The 21,798-nt window shown below is 44.5% G+C and overlaps 1 protein-coding gene across 4 annotated transcripts in view; it reads right to left on the bottom strand.

The window, feature by feature from the left end:
* LOC118509680 overlaps positions 1-15,366 on the bottom strand; it is a 58,694-nt gene extending 43,328 nt beyond the window's left edge. For 2 of the 4 annotated variants that reach the window (XM_036050720.1, XM_036050721.1), the window contains exon 1: positions 15,256-15,366. The gene's annotated coding sequence lies outside the window, so the exon portion shown is untranslated. Of the gene's footprint in view, positions 1-13,558; positions 13,695-15,230 lie in introns of those variants that run through there. The other 2 variants (XM_036050722.1, XM_036050723.1) reach the window with 2 other exon arrangements.
* Positions 15,367-21,798: the final 6,432 nt, after the last annotated feature.

The raw sequence follows: 21,798 nt of genomic DNA on the forward strand, positions 1-21,798 counted from the left end.
GGGGGAAAAAAGGTTTAAGATATTCAATAAACACAAATCGCCGGCGAAGAATGTTTCACGCTTGAACAGAGGGTCTAGAAGAAAATGGAAAACAAGCGCGAAACATTACCCTGCGCGATTTGTCCGAATGGCCTCTCGGTTTCAATTTGAGAAGGGTTAGGCTTTGATTTCATGCAACCGTTCCACCCAACATGAAAGGGTTTAATATCTTCCAGCACGAGCCACGATCCCGACACCCAAAACCCGTGTTTTTGACGCGTGGGCAACAACACAATGCCAATCGTGTCCAGTGCGTGTGTGTGTTTTGTGATAGGATTGGTTTGCCCGTTCCGGGTGAAGATAATATCAAATTAAACGAGGATTAACGTTGCTGGAGGGCCGCCGGGTTAGGATTTGCCTCGAAATGTAGGCAAAATAAGATGTAGTAGGATTTATTGCGTTAGATTATTTATAGCGCCTGGCAACAGTTTTAATTACCTTGCGTGAATAATATATTGTGCCGAGAAGGAATAAAAGTATGTCTAGCTATTGTGGAAGATAATTTTTTACAATGATCCTCACATGCTCTATATGAGTCTTTACAATTGTTTGCAGATTCAATGCTTCTTCCCCTTCTTAACACAGATGGATCTATCTTAAAGTCAATCCTCCCTCGGTTGAGACGTTTTTAAGCAAAACTGTAAATAAAACATTAACGAAGAACATAAATAGCGCAAAGCGCTACTTCAGGCTGCGAAGATCCTAGCAAACAGACAAAAAAAAGATCCTCCTTTCGCAGAATGTTCGGATTTCGGAGTTCTGTTCGCAAGCAACTTGAGCATGGTATTATTTATTACAAAGTGGACATCATCATGCCGTGTGCTTATTAATTATTAGAACTCCCATTTTGTCTGTACAGTCTAGCAGTTTCGGGCGTAAGAGTAATTACAGACGACTTAAAGAAACGAGGAAGGAAAAAAGTCGTTAAAGTAAATAGATAAAACGCTGCACAGAGAACACGATCTGGGGCGATGGCTCACCTCATTTGGGTGTGAGAAAACAATAAGCTCACCGGAGCAGTATGACCGAACGCGGGAGCTTATAATCCAATGCTGCAGAATGTACTTAATGCCATCGTTTTATCTTTTCTAATTTTCCTTTTCACAGCTACCCGAGCGAAAGGAGCCGTTTAATCGCAAGCCAAGCGTTTTTTTGGGGTGTGGCTTTTGTTTCCTCTGAAGCTAGAGACTGATCTAAGAAGAGGCTAAGCTGATCTCGTTTTTACTTCTGTCAGACATTGTACTGGGAAACTTTTGATGGTTTTTTGGGTGTTCAAAAAATTACCTCCCAAATGCTCTGGTTGTTTCGATAGGTAAAGTTAAATCGGTATTTAATCGTTGGGAGCATCGTTTTAAAAATTCTAACTGGCTATTTTTGCGAATGTTCCCGGGAGACAAAAACAAAGTAATGGAACAAAACTATTCAAGCACGAAGCACGAGCAAAGCTTTCACGGGCCAAAATTAAAAAATTCCTTCAACGATCCAGCACCGGACCGGGAGGTTCCTAATGTTTCGGTTTGTTTCGAGGGCCGGCACACGTGCCGCGGCATACGAAATGCGATGCGCAATATGACGCGCTGATGTGTCGCGGCCATGGCACACGGAAGGGAGCGAATTTCGTGGAAATCAATCAACCTGAAGCTGTCGTTAGGCAAATAAAACAAATATCATTCGTGCGTGTGTGTGTGTTGATTTTTTCCCGTTCCCGTTCAGATGGTCCTTTGCGGCGATGGTCCTGTGTTGCCGTATCTGGGGTAGGCACATCGGGCGTTTGGGTAAGGGTAAGGGGCCCTTCCGTCGGCAAGGCTTGTCGAGTCATTCTAACTCATTCTGGTGACGCGTGTGCTGGGCGTTCGTGTGCGGTTTCACAAGACGTTTTGCGACACCATTCCATCAATTCTGCAGCCACGCGAAAGTGTATTTGATTACCGCACGTTTGCTGATGCTAGGAAGACGCTAAATCAATTTAGACAAGGTGTGGCGCCGAAGCAATGGCGTAGAAAAGACACCATTCCGGTGATGGTGCGCGTAATGATAACACATATTTTCCTGCTGATCTGTGCTATAAATATAAAACCGTGCGCGAATGGGTCGCTGCTTTGAAGATCCTCGGTACAGCTTTTTTGCTGAGTGTGTGTGTATTTAATGAAATGTATTCTGAGGAATACAGTTGCTAATGCATAACGGTTTGAACCGTTGCTTGATATACCGCTGGATGCAATTTTCCTCAGAAGTGGATTATTGTGAGATTATCGTTTATCATTCATCATTTCTGAGTTGTTGAGCGAGAAAAACACACGATGCCTTACCAAAGTTTATAAGGAACTGGTATACACTGGTTATACCGGTTAAAAAGAACTGGTATATAGTGAAGAACTATACCGCATGACCTTCTTTATGTCCGATTTTCATTCAGCTGCTTCTTAGTATTGGGTTGTACAGGTCCAAACATACCAAAATAAGTGATATCTCATTTGAAACGTGCGTTAACAGTCAAAACAAAATTACGAGTGAATCAAACAAGTGGAACTCGCCCGAATTAAATCACACGCATAATAATGGAGGCCGTTGGACAATCGAACCACGACATCATAAAGGTTGCGCAGTGTCCTTCCTTGATTACCGTGAAATCGAGTCAAAGTGAGAAGTAAAAATCGCTACAGGGTTTTTGATAAGGTTTTGAGAAAGAAGGATGCCCGGAAGGCGGGCGGATTGTGTGCGACCGACGCATTCCTGTCAAGTTTTCTGGAAAAAGCCACTCAACTACCCAGACTTGAGCCCGTTTGTTCAGAGAAAAGTTAAAAGAGATTAAAATTGAACATCCAGCAACACCAAAGAGAAGTTAGCCACGCAAAATAATATCCGTTTTTGTGGACATTCTTCCTAGGGACCATGGTTTGTACCAGGTGGCGGATCGAGGCCGTTGTCGATGGCTAGGATGACTATATTTGATGATTAGAATAAAGAGTATGGTAAGCGACTACTGCTTATACAATAGTGTTTTAAATGATTTATTTCTCTCAATATCAAATTTAGCTTGCTCACCCTGTATAACAACCATACCATAATAAGGAAGAAGCATCGTGGATTCTTTAGCTATCTGCATCAATCTTAGTTTCATTTAAGAATTACTCAACAATAGATAATTTTAAAGCCAAAAATAAAAACAAAACAAATTCGATAAAATAACTCTTTTTATTGATAGCAAAGTAAGACTTTGATAAATGTATGAAATATGAGGAGAGAATGCTATAAAACAGTACTACAAAAATTGTGTTGAAATTTTTAACAATTTTGTTCCCTTTTTTATCAGAATGACAATTAAAATGGATACTCAGAATCAATTTCTGGTTTTATCCAATAGGAGGACCTATTTTCCAGAATCTTCTACTCAATCTGTCAAACAAAAACTCCATCAAAGAATCAGTTAATTCTTTGAAAGTCGGCTATATAAGCTTACGATTTTATAATATTCTTATTTTTGTTCTTGGTGTAGTGACCTCTTTGATCATGCCTGCTATTTCTAACTTACTAGACTTATAGACACCTCGTAATAGAATCGTCACACCTCACGGGACGATTCAGACGGGATTTGAATTCTAGTCCTTCCAAGTGAAGGCCACACAACGAGCGCACGAGATTAAAATGGGAGCTTTAATAGATGCTTAAGTGGATCAGAAATAGAGCAGTCGGCGTGAATTATTACATGAATGAAGCACTAAGCATAACTTTAGGCGTTCAAAAATCTCAACTTTATAGCGCATATAAAAAATTCATGCTTCTATCTTTCTTGATAAACCATGACCATGTCTTGATAAAAAGTAAGCACAAGTTAAAGTAAGAATTTGCTTTTACAGAATAATATTTGCTTTAACTTTCCCGCAACCACCCCGATGCCGCCGAACCAGAGAAAGGAGCTGGTCCTTCTCGGGAGCTTAAACTTTTTGCTTTTTGCTAAGATAAGATATAAAGAAAAGTTTGTGTATGTGTGATATATGTACGCTGGATGAAGAATGTACAAACCACACAGCACGAAAAATACCCAAAAAAAGTTTTACCAGTTGTTGTATGTGGAAATAGTATCTTCGCTTAAATGTCTTATCAAACGTAGTTGGGAAAATTATGTAGCACAACGGGTAGATTGTCCCGGTCGGTTAGTTGCCTCGTTTCAGATGGTTTTCCAGGAAAGTAAAGGGAAGACGCACACACACACACACTTCGACCCTCTTGCTGGCGTTGTTTCCCACACAAGTGCACAATCAAATTGTGTTAGCAAAATTATGTGCTCCATTACTGCCACCTCGAGGAATTGCAGGGCGTTGCCTCTCTCGTGGCGTGGATCGTTCAGATTAGAGCTCATGGGTTTCGCTCTAGCTCTCGCTCTACGTGTGTATGTACACCATATCTCTCTCTCTATTTCCATTTCCTTATGTTCCTCCACGACTCCACGTGGTTTTTTCTTTCTTCGTTGCTATCTGGGGCTTCGTCCTGCTAGACTGGCTAGAACCGGCGTATGCAGGCGTGGGATTATGGCGGCAGTTACCGGAGTACCGCCATCCGAACAAAGGGACGTAGGTCACCGTGTTTGCCCAATCTTCGTCCCGTGTGTACATAGGATAATGTATCCTATACCCACTCGCGCACACCATTTTGCGGGCATCCCGTGTTCCAGGCGCGACTAGTGGATGCCGGCACTAGTGCGCTGCCAAACCTACCGGAACGTCATTCCCGGAATGGGAAACCCTCTCTCGGTGGTTTAATGTTACGCGCCCGTACCCGTACTGTCCACCTCCAACCGGCCCAAACCAGACCAGGGTGTTAGCCTGCCTCGATTGCTTCGGTGTTGTGATAAGAAAACTTGAAACAAAAGCCGATTAGATTGTTTCATATTTATTTTGGACACCCGTCCCGTCCCCCCCCCCGCCGCCGAAGAAGCGTACCGGGCATGGATATGAACTGGGCAAAAGCGGATTACAGATCCGAAACGGCCTTGCGCCCATTAGGCGTAGTGGCAGATGAGTCGGATTGGAGCGAACGCACCGGGAGTTGTGGAACCAAGCAAAGCGGTGGGGCGCAAAAGTTTGGCCGGATGGGGCGAAACCCGGGATGGCAAATAAGCTGAAGCAACGAAACGATAACCTAATGTAGGCGTCCGGAACGATGTACAGGAAAATCAGCCGATGATAATTAGTGGAACATAATGCGAGGTTCGAAGGTTTTCCGTACCAGGATAGTGTGACGTATGATGAATCGTGTGACGTTTGGTAGCTTTTTCCATGGAGCGGTAATCTAATAGAGCACATTCTGGATAACGTCAGTAGGGTTGGGTGCGAATTTGGACACCACCTGTTGCCAGGGCCGGAGCAAATCAATGAGTGGTTCTGCTCTTCGGCCACCCTCTTACCAAGCAAGATGCTTTGTCGGCGAATGTCAACAAACACTGATGACTCTTTGCGGTAAAAATAGAGTTAAGGAGAACGATAGAAACTTAAGTAATAAGAGGGAAACATTTCTCGGGTTTCATAAATAGTTATGAAGAACTGTTGCTTAATGTCATGTCCTACGTAGGACCTAATATACTAGTTATAGCTGAAGATGACGTTCGAATCGTCTAGGCCGAACCATGGACGTAAGAGCCGACTAAACATTTTTTTTATTCAAAAAAACGCCTGCTTCCATATTTTCTGGTCGAGTAAGTATTTAGTTATCAAAAGTACATTTAGCATTATAAATGATAGGCAGGCGTCGTTAGAAGATCATTAATGGAATGTTTTTAAGTTGTCTTCACTATTCAACTTAGTTGTCATGAACTCCCAGCGGAATTTAAAAAAAAAACCAGTGATGAATCAGAGCGTGGTATGGAGTATTTCGATACCAGCTGTTGTTGTTGATATTTTCAGATGTTATCCCATCTAACAGAAACTTGAAATTTGCCCTTAGCTACTGCTGACATTACACCGACTTGAAAAAAAGGTTCAAAGAAACAAACGATACTCGAATCGCCAAAGTGAGTGGCAGAGAAATTTAAAGAACAAATAAAAGTCGTTTTTGGCAAAGGGCATCGTATAGTTAAAGGCGTATGGCATTCCATCTATCACTTTTCAAGAAGAGTGTAGTAAAAGATTTATCTGAGCGTTAGATAATTTGCAGAAATTGTTGATTAAATTCCAGCTGGGTTCAACTTTTACTAGAATTGATTTTAGTGCAATTGTAGTGCTGATACATTCCTAATATGTTACTCTCTTTTAATTCTAGGAAGTTAGATGCAAATGGTTACATGGTTTAAAGTTGGTTTGGTGTTTAAATGTCCACAATAGTGTATCATACTAGAGGCTACTGCCTTTATGCTAGAATTCTCCAAGTTAGCCGTAGACACTATTTCCCCAAGCCAACCGTAAACAATAGAACACTGAAGAAGAATATATGTCCAGGGCATGTTAAATGAGAGAGTTTCACGAAATTAAAAGTAAGGGAATAGGATCGATTTGTTACACAAGGAAGGGTGAGAAGAACAAATTAGTTAAGATTAAAGTTTGAAAGTTTTGACAATACTGACCATGGTCATGATAACGGTTGCAATACCAGATACAAAGAATTCGATACAAAGTCTAGAATCTCAAGTTTGCATTTGTACTGGTCCTTGCATGTTCGATAGTAGTGCCTTCTTTAAGTCTTTTAAATGCCCTTAACATCGAACTTCAGGATGTTAAAGTAAAACCTTGAACTATTGACTCAAATTCGTTATTCATCAAGAAAAACTCAAGGTAGTGAAGAAAAAATGAGGTCGGCTGGAATGGACAGACAATAGTGGAGTGCATATGAACAGGTTGCATATGAGCTAAGAGCCGCAATAGCGGAGTGTCGGTTGGGGAAAGTACTTAGGAGATGCCGAAAGAGTCGTAAAGGGAATTCAAGCTCCATATACAGACAAGTATCCTATACCGGATGATTCCCCCTTAGAGAGAAATGACTATCGAACTACGTGGAATGAACAAGTCTAGTAGGCCATAGATGGCCGACAAGACCCAACAGGTCGTTCAGCCAGGAAGAAGGAGATACAGACAAGATTAAGAAAAATGTGTAATAATGACTCTTTTCTATGTTTGGGTTTCTCGGAACTATGTTTGTGTCAACATGCTTGCCTAGACATAAACAAGGCCCTCAGTTCCTCCCACCTTAACAATCGATTTCAGCAGACTTGAGTCAAGTGATCCGCTTATCAAAAGTTCAGTGCCGTCAGAAACTCAACCGTCGATGTCGATTCAAATCTATTTAATCTTTGAAAACAACCACTGACACTGACAGCTGTCAGATTTAAGCAATCTTATCGTTCGGGTCATAAATATTTACCACTACACATCCTTAGCAATAGTTTTCCATGGAGCAAAAATGTCTCTTTGAAGGCTACGTTCACCATTTAACCGTAGTTAAATAATTTAAATTACAAAGCACCAGCTCTCGGGGATACTACTGATGTGCGCCACTGTTTACTTCCTAGGGATCAAGCACATAATTACGCAAGTAGCTGGCGTAAGTGTAAATTCCATCCGCAGCTCCTTTTGTGAGATGCCAGGTAGTTAAACAGAGTGCTACTATTACCCGAGATTGAGCACAACTTTGTTGCTGCGTTTGGTTGGTCGGCCGTATTTGGTTTGTCGGTTGTTTTTGTTTTCCCAGCACCAGATAGTACATCACATGCCATGCACGAGTGTGCAGAAGTAATGAGAAAATCAAGCAATCGTGGCATTAGACAGAAGTCGTCAGATAGATATTCATCATCGTCTCCCGAGCAAGGGCGGATGCCGGGACTAGCTTGCAGGGCAAAAAAAATGGAATCACAAACAAACGTCTGAAGACTGTACTCCGCGTGGAAGGAGCGCGGACAAGCATAACCGAGCTGGCAAAGGCATAAACACGAACATAGAACACACTGTAGCACAAGAGAAAGAAAAAAACAGGCGGCATCGGATGAAAAATAATCTCCTTCCTGGGCGTCCTCGTGCTTATCCGTCACAGCGAGGGCGGATGGCAGGAGATCGTCGAAAAAATTCAACTTATTCTTCTCTCGGCAGAACAATGTTGGGTTCAGTTGTGTTATATTTCATTTTCGTGTTGCTTTGTCTCTCGGTTGCCGCGCACACCCGTCACCGAACCGCCACTCTCGGTTCTTGATTTTGCCATCCGAGTTTTGCAGCCGGGATGACGACATCCCGTGTTCCGCGTGCCACAAAATGGGCTTCCAATTCGAAGGCATGGGAGCGTGAGCGTTATTGAGGATGATGAACGAACAGGAATGCTTAAACGAAGGGAGTCACTCGACCGAACGGAGTGAGAATGCCGCCGTTACCACATGCGCGCCTGTAAGTACAACGCGGACCCGACGAAACACAGATTTCTTGCTCCACGGGCTTTTTTTATGGGGTGATCCTTATCCGATTCCATATGGTTTTGTCTTCCAAGGTTGTTCCTTGCACGCCGGAAAAGTTGTAAACGGATCCAACGCTTCAGACACCGGATTCGGATTCAGTTCGGTGTTGGTCGTTATCGTTAAATCGTAAAATTGGTTTTCACGGAACGATCACCCCCTTGTTGTGAATTGCGTGACTAAGTCCCATTTCGGAATCTCATCCTAAGAAGCTCCAGTAAAAGTTGAAAAGTAAACTATCACCCAAACCACATGTTGCATCGAGCTGGAGCAATCATTGCCTAAACAGGTGCACATTCCTGGTGCCCAATTTCCGAGCCATCGCATGAAATTGCCTCGGGTTGTTCGTTCTATGAATTTTATCCCACACGATGTGCGGTATTATTATTTCGGACGAGAAGAGGGCAAACGCACACGCCCAAAAAAAAAAAGAGACGTCAAATGGGACATATTTCCCTTCGACATGGGAATGTTTAATATCTTCTTGAAGAGTGAGGATCCTCTAACGGCTCGGCCATGACATTACTCAATCTCTCTCGCTCTTCTCACTAGGGCGGAAAAGTTCTGCACCACCCAATCCCACCCACTATGAAGCCCCGGGGAAAGTGTAGCGCTCGGGAAAAAGTTGATCTAAAAAGCTTACATACGACCAGCAGACCAGCGGGCAGAAACAGCGATTAGTCGACCCACGTGTCGGCCGTATGCTGGAACACGCGCGGCACCGACGGTTTTCTCCGTCCCTTGTGGTACGTGTGCATGAATGATGAACTTGGTAGCGCCGTCTCTGCGACATGGGGCTTAGCTAAGTGAGGGTCGTTTGCACTGCTTCTGCTGCCGGTCAGGTGGTCACACCATCACCGGCCCCCTAGTGATCTAGTTCCGATGGTGGCAATTTAATGTGTCGGTCAACCCGGTCGCTGGCAAAACGGTTCGTTCTGCGGGCAGCTGGGAGCAGATATTGTCGGTGGTTTATGGCATCACTTTGGAAGGGTTATCGTTGTAATGGGCAACAGTTGCAACGGAGTTCCAGGATTTAGCGGTACAAACTTTGCGTACTTCCCGGGAAGGTTCAAAGCTTTTCTCGGTTCAAATTCATTTTCACTATCCGCTATTCGAGGCTTAAGCGCTAGCGTTTGCTACGTAACATAAACAGTAAAACAGATTATGGTTATGTGGTGTTTATATCGGCGATGTAAAAAGCTTTGAATGATGAATAGAAAGCTTGTACAATCACCTCCTAACTTATTCCATTCTTTAATGCTCATTTCAAAAGTGCAACATTATTCAAATAGGGAAGAGAAAAATTGGCACACGTTCGCCATTATTATCGCCCCAAAAATGTAACGCCCTGCTCGGCGAGATGGGAAGTTGCAATGAATATTCATTAGAGGATCTTTTACTCAAATCTAAGCCAGGGATAACACGCCTTCTCCTTCCGCCTCTCCTTGTAGGGGTCATCCGAAACCCGAATGCTTTGGCCAATCAACGTGGTTGCCGGTGAACATTATTCACCGACGAGACAACGTGTTTGATGGCAATTTTGTAATACATCGTGTCCTTGCTGGTTGCTGATGGTCGATGAGGAACGGAATGCTAACACCTCTCGCCCTCCCCCCCCATCGAATGGGGAGCTTTTATCTGTCCGGTATCACGTGATTAATGTTATTTTTTCCCGCATATTGTGGTTGGGCAATGAGGAACAATCTTTCCTATTCAAGGAAATTTAATGTCGCTTGTGGCTTCCAGGTTTTTGCTTCTAAAAATCGTTGTCTAATTCCTAATTTAAGTCGTTGTAATTTATAAGCGAACTTAAAAGTTAGATTAGCTCTCAATTGTGTTTGGTAACCATTGGAAATTGGACATCAATTTCCATGGAAGCAATCATTTTAATGGCGTAAGATTCAACTTTTCAACCATAATTGTAGGCTAGGACCAATGTTATTGGAGTGCTCATTAATCACTACAAATCCGATTAATTGTCGATCATACACACACCGTCAGCGAAAAGAACAAAACTGCAAATGAGCGAACCACGGATCAATACCACGGCTGACAGTAGTGGATTCTAGGTACGACTAATCACTGTTCCCTCGCTCGGTATGCTGGTGCCGTGTGTTTCGTGCCCCGAACACACTCGCCTGCTCAGTGACCGGATGACACTTGTTTAGAAAAGCACAAGCACAAGCACCGAGCGCCAGTGGATTTGCTTGATGGATTTCCAATTATTTCGTACCAGGATTACAGCACATGAAAGTGCAGCTGTGCTATTCAATTATCACGAGGTAGTCGACTGCGTAGTACCAGAATGCACTGGGGACACACATCGGGGGTGCATTGTGCATGCGGTGGGTGCTCGCTGGATAGGCCTGATCCTGAGTTGTGAGTGGCGGTGTGTGTGTGTGAGTTTCTCAACAGCTATTTATTACACTGGATTATGTTGCGGTTGTAGCAAAGCAGACAGAGAAGGGGAGTAGCAGACTGTCACATACAACGCTTACACGACCTTCGCTAAGTAAATCAATCATTTTCATGGCCAAGAATGTATTCAGTAGAGCAGAGAGAGGGAGAGAGAGAGAGTTGCATACAGAACTGAGGGGTATTTATGAAAATTCTTGTTGAATTGTTGTTTTCTGTTTGTATCTGTGAGCTGAATGTGTAATTTTCATCATCCGATTTAGAATAGAACAGTTTAGAAATCCATTACTAAGCAACTACGGTGGCATTACATTAACTTTCTTCTTTATCGTGAACAAAACAGGGTTTCCAGGATGGGCTAGTAATGGGGCCCACGATGGATTTCGTTGGGGGAAATTAAATTCTAAATGTTACAGCATCTTGACCAACGGTAGTAAACTTATCCTAAAGCGTTTCATTATAGATATACCGTTTTGACTGATTGAAAGCAAAATACTTCACAACACCCAACATTTTTTATAGAATAATTGCACGAGAACTTCAGCATAATATTGCCTAAAGCTGGATAACTGAGTATAATTCGTAGCCTAAGCATAGCTATACTCTTTGGAAATTTTTGGATGATCGAATTTCTAGAGCTTCAGTAGTGTCAACTGATTTCATCACTTGCAGGAGTTTTAGCTGATATAATGTTAACTAAAGGAATGTCATACACAGCTAAGTCATGATATAGCCATCGGGGCTTCTCTGACAAGGGTTAGGTGAACGCGACTTGTGGGCCCTCTCCTTGTTCAACCGTCAACGAATAAAGACGTACACGTTTGGGAGAGGATCCTTTACTCAGTAAATAATTTCTTAATAGAACGTTGACTACAAGCTTAGAACGGAGCGCTATTATGATTTTGTTGGTCTCACAATGTCCAAGTACATACTGAAGATCGTACAGGGGTTTTCGCACGGCGGGACCGGGGTTCAAATCCCACCCAGACCGACATGGTAAAATCATGTCACAGTAAGCCAGAAATGGAAGGCCGAGACCTCTCGAGGTTGTAGTGCCAAGGAAGAAGAAGACATACTGAAGAGACCTTCATGACTCTTGGCCTTCGCAATATCATACGTTAGTTGCTTAAAAGCAATGACCAACCGTTAACTTAGAGTTGAGCACAATCAGATAAAATGTTCGACCAGCTATTGTCAGACTTTGCTTGAGCCGAACCTACAAAATGCCAGATTCTTCCACGAGGTTTGAACCTGACGTTAAAAAAAAGCCTGGTTGAAATTATAATAGACCCCAACGTTTGTACCATATGCATACTTATGATGCTCAAGATGAGCAGGATAATTTACAAATTAAACTGGACTCTCTCGAACTTTCTCTAATCTGCCAAAAATGAAGTAAAAAGACACTTCTGCAATTTTTCAGTATAGTTGTTTCTGTCTATTGCCCCCTTAATGCTGTGCCGATCCCATCTTGACTCGAATATTACTAGTTCAGAGATCATTCCAGATCTAAACCTGACAAATCTATTTAAAGAGCAATACGGCCAGGCCGTTTTTCATGAATAAAAAAAAAAAAAATCTATTTAAAGCTCATCGATAAATGACTTTTGATTGAATCCTAAGAATAATTTAAAGTTTTTAGTTTTTTGAATTAAAAACTTGACATAATGACTTAATTTGCGAAACCAAATGAGGCGTAAATATTAATCAGAACCATATTTGAAAAAGTAATCTAAAGTAACAGACTAAATGTAGTAAAATTCACAAACAAGAGCAAACCCGTTGATTGTTTCAATTATTTGGCCGAATTAACCTACACCGGAGCATTGCATTACACGATAATGACGTACTTGAATAGTATAATTGATGTTTTGAGAAATACGCTCTCGGTCATGAATATTCAAATGGGCAATTTAAATGCGCTCATCGTTGAAGGCGAGCCCTTTTTTCACCGAGTGACGCTGAACCACACAACAGGTGCCTATGAGTAAAATGATTGGAAACATCTTTGGAAACACAGTAAAAACCCGTCTCACTTGAAAAGAACAAATTAAAACCTGTAGTTGCTGTAGATAAAAAGGAACGTTGTGCTGGGTTTGCTGTTTGCCAAACCAAGTTTCTTTGCTACTCGTACAACAATACGCGTTGTTTTGTTCCTTGCACCAGTACCGATTGGCAAATCGCGGCAAACAACAATTGCATCCCCGGTCGGCGGCCATGAAAATGACGCCTCATTATGTAACGGATGTGCTCGGTTCTCGTCGTCCATCATTTCCAACCGGGCCAATTTCACTGCCAACTGTCACTCACGACTTGCCTTCCACGGTCTCATGCGCTCATCGCGGGGTAGATAGGCGGGCATGGTTTTCGCTAGCCAAATCTGAAACATATCTTACAATCTTCACGTGGTACGACGGATAGCTCAGCACTGCACACGCTCGATAACGGTCAGGGTTTGGATAACGCTGCCTTTCGTTCGGCACAAATTTGGCACACTTATCCTTCAATCGACCACTTTTGGCGCTGGGCCCGGTTGTACTTTCCCGCGTGTGGAAAGGCGACCGTTTTTCTTCACTACATTAACCACGCCCGCCGTCGATCATCACCAGCATCATCGGCCACTACCAACACCATCACCAGCTCAGCAATGGTTGCGGTCACCACCACGCATCCACGTACGGGTGTGGGATTTTTCCCGGCTCTTCGAAGATTTATTTCTTTCGCACTGTTCTGTCGTTTCGTGATAAATCATATCCACACGGGTGGATTGTTTGATCTATCGGCGGAGCAAACTCCCACTGATACACAACCACTCTCACGCACACCCGCTCACTTGCGGTCATAGTGGCCGTACAGCACTGCGTGCGTGTGTTACAAGAACCGTGCCATGGTGTTGTGACTTTTCTTGAAGACTTTCATCGCGTGTGAACTTAGGCGAAGTGCGTGCAGTGTTTTTTTTTACCCTTTCTCTCGCCTAAAGAGCCTGCTCGCTTTCATCCAGCGCACTGTTCTAGCTGCTAACTGTCGCTCGCTAACAAATCCTGCTTATCTGAGGCGTTTGTTTTCGTTTGTGATTAAAATAACTGCCACCAACGCCACCACAACCAACACCACCCAACGCCTGCTCCTTGGAAACGGCTTGTTGGAGTCTATCTCCAACCGGGCAAACAATGGGAAACTTTCCACCGAGCATTTTCCATGCCATTTCGCGTTCACCAATTGTTGATGCTGTTGTTGCGTTCGACATCATCCTTACACACGCGTGTACACACTCACAACCACACACACACTCGATGCTGTGACCGCACCCATTCCCTTCCCAAATCCGTAACGCCCAAACGCTGGGCAAAATACTCGAATCCACGGATATCCTGTTTGTGGGGCTTTGAATTATGGCCTCTGTATGCAAGTGCAACTGCCACTACCGACTGCACACGCTAAATGCACCGACCGTTAACGCCACACTGATAGCCGTGTACGCTTGATTGGGCGCAACACGAAACACTAGCTGCACATGGGGGAAGAAGAGTTTTTCGGTACAAACCATTTACTATCGCATACGCTTCCTTTCTTGGATTCGTGACCATAAACTGACCATAACAATGGAAAGCAACAGTCGTGGAGCCCAAGTCGTGGTAGAAATTTTGTGCGCGACGCAATTTGAAAACTCTAAGACAACGGCTTACACACCCATGAAATAAGGGGTTTCGGTTGTGGCGGTTGTTTGCAATCGGAGAGAGATGGTTAAACTGTTTGTCTTCTTGAAACGTTTAGAATATTTTGCAAAACAATTAGAACAACACTTTTTTCGTAAATAGCTTGATTCGAATTCTTTTAAATTCTTATAACGCTTTGAAGAAGCGATACGGATCACATTTCCACGCAATACATCACACAACGAATGCTGGTCCCGTTTCGAACCGACCACATCCCGTTCGAGAAACACGCCTTTTTCTTTCGCTTGGAAGGAGAATAAAACTCTCAGCAACAATTTTCCATTCGATCACTTGCGAAACATTTTGATCACCCTGCACGTGATCGTGGCAGCAAACACATGAAATGCTGGATTTCTCTTGGCACCGCGGTTCTAGTTTCGGATGATGGTTCGGGTTCGATCGACGTGCCGTCGGTGCACCGTTGGTCTATTTGTGGCGCGGCATACCATCGCGAACGGTGATGACCGTTTTGCAAAACCCTGGGTCAGTTATAGTTTTCTCACTGCAGTTGGTTTTTCTTGTTCGTTTGTTGCTAAATCTTTCTTTTTACAACCCGGGAGTATTCGGATGAAGGTAGGGAGGGGGGTTGGAATAGTGGTGGTGGGCGGATATCGGTGACCCAAAGTAGTCCGAACCGAAGGAGTCCCTCCACCTGCTTACGTGTACACCGATCGCGATTTGGAGGCGTTTATCCGTACGCTGACGACAGTGAGCTAGTACTGAGGAGACGCAACCGTTGGGCCGCTTGGCAAAGCAACAAGCAACATGTTGAATCCGGTGAGTGCCGCTCGGAAAACTGCGCGCGCGTGTCTGTGAGTGCCATCGGGCCCAAACACGTATCTACGCCCTGCACGTCCACAGTCCACAGTCTTCCAGTGAGCGGTCTTTGTTAGGGATTTTCGGACGGGGTGCTGGAAACTCGCACCATGGTGAGTGCCGGCCATGTGACCTGTTGACCGGCGGTTGGTTTGTTGGCTTCGAAAGCAATCTAGCAGAAGCGTTCGGCCGGTTCTGGTTGATGGAGAGCCGTCGTCCTGGCTCGATAGATAAATGCACTGTTTTGCCAGATGAAAAACGAAGCTATTAACGAAGCGAATGCAGCGAAGTGCAACAGTGGCTGGAGAATAGCTTCAGGGTGGTTAAAAAATTCCCAATAAATGGCCCATCTTTACTCATCTGTGCGTCTCACTGTTGTTGTTATTGTTGTGTACAAGCTAGCCACCACGTACCGCCCTAAAAGCGAACTTCGGAAGAACTCAACTCGCGTGGAAGAAGTCTCCGGACTCACTGGGGCTGATTGTGAACTGTAGCTGATTACGCGGTGTCCATCTTCTTGACGGACGGAAATTATTCAACACCAGCGCACACCGCAAAAGGGATAGTTTCTGAACGATGCTTTCCAAAGCGCGCCCATTAATCTGACGCTGGGAGCCACCTGTGTCTTGTTGGCGACGCAATAATTGACACCCGCTTTCAGCTACTGAACTGAAAAGTCGCGTCCGATCAGCACCACGCTCGTCATACTCTGTAAATGGTTATTATTTTCGGTCCCCCGTTTTTTGTCCATTTTTTCCAGCTTACCGAACAAAGCTCCTTGGGAGGACAGTTTTTCGGTGGAGGCGCCCAGTACCTGGTACACTTCGTGCACGCGCTCTGTGACAACTCTTTTGCGGGCGATGCCTCCGCACTGAGTGCAGTGAGACGAAGCGTTTGTGGAGGAAAAAAAAGGGTACCATGTTTTATTGTCGACTGCTTACGCAAAAGTGGGTGTGTTCGGAAGACAAATGTTTTGTGACGTGGTCATTTTGGTGGTTACAATGATATTCCGGTTCATTGGCTAAGAAACCGTTCCGTGTGACCTTTGGCAAGCGAATTCCAGGTGATTGTGCGTAATAATTGACATAACGATGCGTGAAATGGGCCGAATTACTTTTACGGCCCGGTTAATAAAAAACTCAATTGCGAATAATGATGATGTGCTAAGGATGGGGTCGTTGTCCCGAGTTACCGATTTAAACCCGATTCGTACGGAATGTTAAAAGGAATGCAAAATTCGGAGAAACGGTTGCGGTTAAAATTATATGTATCTTTTATGCAGCACATTCAGCACAAGATAATGCATGGCATTTGACAGTGTTATGGTCGGGTTTATTCAACGATGTTTTATTTCGGGCCAAATCTGTCCTTCATGGGTAAAAGGTGTTAAACTGTTTAACAATTTCTCAGAAACGCAACAATGAAGAACGAGCGAAGAACGGACGATAAAAATTACTTTCTTTGAAATAATTATTTCGTATGAGAGTTTAATAGAACTCCCACTCTGATTGATCTCTGTTAGTAAAAATATTTGTCAATAGACAAATATATTTAATAAACTAAATAGTTCTTTTTTAGAGATGGGTAACCGCACTTTTGAAGTCGGGCAAAAGTCAGCTATAATAACAAAATTGATGTTGAGACTGTGACCAATACTGCTATTTCATTTCAGCTGATACTGACAATGATCTTTAGCCCTTAATGTCTGGAATACCAAAGGAATTGCTGCTACAATGACGATCTCTACTCATCATCGTGCGGCGAATTTGACTCACCAGACTCCGGTGGGCTGGTCATGTCACGAGAATGACACCGGACGACCCTGCCCCTAAAATCGTTTTAGGCCATCCACATGGACAGAGGAGGCGTGGTAGGTGAACAAACTGAGATAAACATCTTCTGCTTGGTTTAACGACTGCTTACGAGATTTATTAATCTACACTGCACTACAACCTCAAGAAGCCTTGGCAAGGACCAGTAAAGGCACTAGTTTTCTTGACTTAATGTACCTGAAGCTCAAAAGTCATTTCTTCAAACTGGGAGCCAACCCCAACAAGATTCGATTCCAGATCCTGCTGTGGGAAAGGTTACAATTTCAATCAATATCAATAGCATGCTTGTGTGTATAACCATCTGAACCTTTGAATGCTGACGAATGGATTGGCCTTTCAGTGGTTAAGTCAATTCTCAGAAAATATAACTATGCTGGCATGTATATAAGCTTCGTTGGCATGTTGGTTTTTGTACCGATCTATTGCACTAGACTCACCAGCACAAAAGGGCGCCCAAGTACTGTGTGCGCGTGTTGTGCTAAAAATCAAAACCTCCCACCGGACCCACCATTGCAATCCTTTACCGCAAAAAGGAATGTCTGGAACTATGTTTGAATTGAATACAATTTTGAAGTTCCACCGTTTAAATGGTATTAGCAGTCGTTATAAAGTGGCTTCATCGGTGGCTCCACAACACGCTGGTATGCTGCCGTTCCCCGAGTGCGAGTTCGAGACATCGATGGAGCCTCGGCACGGAGGACTTCGCAGGAAAAGCGTGAGCGGTAAGGAAAGCGAGAGTGAGCGCTTGCCAATGAGTGGCTAGGCGTTTGTTTTCAGGGTGTTCGGGGCTCCAGCTCCGGTTCGACAGTCGATTCGGCACAGACGACGGATGTCGGGCTAGGGTTGGGCGTAGGCCAGGTGCTGACTCGAATGCAACAATTTGCCATTTGTTCAGAAGAAGCCGACGGGCCGAGGCGTGAAGGTTCCGGAGAGCTCCCGAGCAACGCCAACCGGTGGGCCCACTCAAACGGTTCGGATACTCAAACACACACCCAGTTCGCGCGCTGCTTGAGTGTCTTCTCACGTGACTGGCTTTCTGCGGCCACAACACAAACCGGTGAAAATCCTTGCTGGCTGGCAGGCTGACTGTCCCGCTATTCACTGGAAGCCGTGAGTGGAGATCGCGCCTACGAACCAACCACCCGGCTCGGCGTGCTGGTGAGTTCCAGAACCGGCGGCGTGAGTGCCGTGATTGTGATTACATAAACTGTGCGCGCCCGAACCGAATCGCCCATCGGGACTACTTGTTGGAGGAAGCTGGACCGACGGGCTGTGTACTTCGGGCGTCCCGAACCTGGGGAACGCCAGAGCCGAAAGCGTACGAGCAGCCGACTGCGTACTAAGGAGGCTTTTTCTTTCTCCCGATGAACTTGACACGTGGGTCAATCAGTTGAAAATCAGTGCATTTTACCGCCCAAAGAAATGATTTCCCTGCATCGTTTTGGTGTGGAGCGGATGGCGGCAACCAAGAGGGGGGGTCGACTTTATCGCTGGGAAGGAGCTTTTTTTATTGTTTTAATTTCCCCAGGATGGCGATTCGCACCTCACCGAGGTACTTAACCGAAGCGATAATCAACGTAACGCAACGAAACTGCTGATCTGTTCTATTCCGTTCTACGTACCCTCGTTGGCATGGCACGGCAAATGTCGAGTATCAGTTTCTACTTAAAGACGATTTTTCGTGCCTGCTTTGGTCGAAAAACCAGGGGGGTGGGGGGGAAAACTCGGCTCGGGGTCGGGAAAACTTCTGCATCCGGGAGACAGTATCGGCAAATATTTGCCGAAAAGATTCCGTTTTAGCGAGACCAGTGGGAAGAAATTATGTAAATTTGATTCGTTCTCGATGATTAATGGTCCCACGGCACCTGTAGCTGCCGAGTCGCGCGGGGGCCATGGTTTTTCACGTCCCGTGGAAGGAGAGCTAGGGACTCTGGGACTTGATTTGCTCTTCGTGCATCGAGCACTAATTATGGCTTGCCGTGGTTGTTTTCGTTGTTGTTGTGGTCGTTGCAGCTTATTGGCTGGGGTTCATCTGTGAAAAGGGATGCTAAGGAGTCTCGTGGACAGTTGTGCTCTCGGAGGCAAAAGGATTCCGGATTTTCAAATTTACAGGAATTTTAACGTCAAAGTATGTAGAGTAAACTTCCCTTGAGCGTCTACTTTAAATTTGTAAGTGGACAATAAAAAAACACGAATCCCGAGTTTTCCCCACGTATAAGATTGCACTTCTGAATGTGCTGGCGCGTCCGTCCTGGGTTGGGTTTCGGGTTGATTCGAACTTTTGAATAGAAACGTCCGATGATGCCATGTACGTACGATAAGCTTCGGCAAAGATTTCCGTCTTCCAAGATGCTTTCCACACGAGTTCCGTTACGCTCAACGGTGAATCCTTGCCCCGCTCTGTCGGCCCCGGGTTCACCGCCCAAACTCTGTCCAAAACTTTACAATGCCCACGTGGTGCGAAAAAACGCGCGCGCTTCTAGATATGCCTCCCGCCCGTGCTGAGCTTTGCCGTTGCACGAGGAAGAATTTTCGGAGCCGTACAAAAGTCACGATTTCCTCCGGTGTCCCGGATTCTAGGATGGGGATTTTCTTTGTGCTTCCATCCGGCCACCACAGCCCGGCCTTCATTTCCGCCCTGGGTAGGTCGCCCGAACCTGCCGAGGGTGCGGTTTATGTTAGATAACTTCGGAGTGAAGCAGCACACCGAGCGAAAGGGCAATACTGGTTGTCTGCAAGCCATTTTCCCCGGTGTGGTTCGTGTTGCAAATTCACCTGGTTGGGTTTTTTTTTTCGGTCCCAGTTCCAGCTCCAGTGATGGTTTGTGATGTGTTACAAGACGCGACTCGGATGGATGCAGCGCGCGTCAGAAGCCTGGGAGAAGTTAGGAAGCTTCGTAACACTTATCATAGGTTAAGTCATCGTATGGCAGCAGATGGATTGGAAGAAGGATATTTGTATGTGTGTCTGAGTATGAATTTCTTTTCTCCGGTATCGGAAGTTCGTTGGATATAGCATTTTGGTGGCAAAAATGAAAATGTGCTTAGCATTCCATATTTTGCACAACACACCAGCCACCTACCGGGATAACCTGATCGCGCGGTGCGGAGTGGTACCCTCTGCACGAACTATTCGGCGTTCCAAGGTTTTTCATCGATTTGTACATAGTTTTTCGTTACCTGATACGCTGGATATCGATTTTCGGAAGATGCATTTTCTGGAGATGCTTCAAGCATCGAGAAGCGAGAAGTTTGGCGATCAAATTCCTGCGAACATTTTAAAAATTTGCGCCCATTTTTTTTTTTTGTTGCTCTCCCCATTAGCGAACCATTCAGAGGCCGAAGCGAGCACTTCAATCCCGGTTGCGTTCGATAAAAGTTTTCCTTTTAAAAGGAGTTTTAGCTCAGAGCTCTTGCTCAGTATGCAGTCACCATTCCTCAACAAGTCGTTTCATATTTCACGTCAAAATCTTTCCCAGCTGCGGTAATGATCGTCCAAGCTTCATCAGCATTAGCGTCGGGTTTGCTCTCTCTCTCTCTCTCTCTTGCCGACCGCGTCGAAAAAACTAGCCCAGTCGAGTCAGAAAGGATTATCTCCGTTCACCGGAGACACGACCAGCGAATAAACAGAATTAAATTCATTAAACTGTACTTTTATCTTCATTAGGTGCTCTTGGCAGGGCCAGATACGGTGTACGTTATGCTTGTACTGCTGGTTTCGGGTGAACTTACTTAGCTCCTGCTGGGAAGGGGGTTTCTTGAACTTGTTTTTTGGTGCGAGGGTAGTATTAGTATGGTGCGAGGGTAGTAAAGGTAGTACTAATTAGTATTAGTATTAGTTCGTCTCGATCCGCCGCTTGCCCCACGGTAGCAACAGCTGCTGTCGTTCGTCCGTTCCGTTCGGGCCAAGTAAGCGACCTAGTGCGGTGGTAAACTCAAAAGTTAGTTTAGTGCTAAATTAAATTTATCAACTATTTGCCACTGTCTGCCAGTTCCTTTACCGGTGGAATGGAATGGGATAAGTTAATGCTGGTTTGTTTTTTCGGTGGACGTTTTTTGGTGGAGATTTTGGCCAAGAAATGCTCTCACTCAAAATTGTGGCTTTTTGTCAGGGAGTGTCTGGTGGTGAACAGCATTCATTTAAGTTGTTGGTAATGATTTTGCAAGTTTCTACTCCAAAATAGAGTTTTTTGTCATCCATCTCGGTATTTGGATTGGTTGACAATGAATTTGAAATATTTAACAATAAAAACACATCTTATGGATTAGAAAGTATTAAATGAAGTTAAATTTAAGACAAGAACTATCATCAAACAGTTTTCCAAAGCTAATAAGATCAACCTTGACCAGTGCCTCTTATCCAGAGCATTTTTCCTCTCTCCTTCCAAACAAAACGTCCCACGAGAGCTTGCCTGATCGAAGGGTCTCATCATGTATGCGGTACCGATCACAGTTCCCAGTCAATACCGGTTTATCTGACGCCTCATCAGCATGCATGAATCTATTTTCTGGCACGCTTCTAGCCACCGATACGGCATCTTCTCCATTCCGGCGAC

Source organism: Anopheles stephensi, chromosome 3, assembly GCF_013141755.1.
Source record: "Anopheles stephensi strain Indian chromosome 3, UCI_ANSTEP_V1.0, whole genome shotgun sequence".
In the NCBI taxonomy this organism is placed as follows: Eukaryota; Metazoa; Arthropoda; class Insecta; order Diptera; family Culicidae; genus Anopheles; species Anopheles stephensi.